The following is a 270-nucleotide window of genomic DNA, read 5'->3' as shown; positions in this document are numbered from 1 at the left end:
TCGGAAGAGGTGGATTTTTAATTCTGCAGATGGCCTTATTTGTGTATTTGTCTTCTTATTTTATGTGTATAATTTTTGTCAGATTTGTTTTGGTTTATGCCATATCCTGTGAGAAGAGAGAAGAGTTTTAATGTAAACTAACAGTTTTACACGATAATGTGTAGAAAGTACACTAAAAATAATTGCCGAATGTACAGTGTACTGAATGTACAGTAAGTCTCTGCAACCTCAGTGAAATAGGCCTGTCATGATCTCATTAGTTAACAGTAA

This window comes from Merops nubicus, unplaced genomic scaffold (genome assembly GCF_000691845.1).
Source record: "Merops nubicus isolate BGI_N331 unplaced genomic scaffold, ASM69184v1 scaffold7175, whole genome shotgun sequence".
Taxonomy (NCBI): Eukaryota; Metazoa; Chordata; class Aves; order Coraciiformes; family Meropidae; genus Merops; species Merops nubicus.
The sequence above is the reverse complement of the archived record's forward strand: the minus strand, read 5'-3'. Positions refer to the sequence as shown.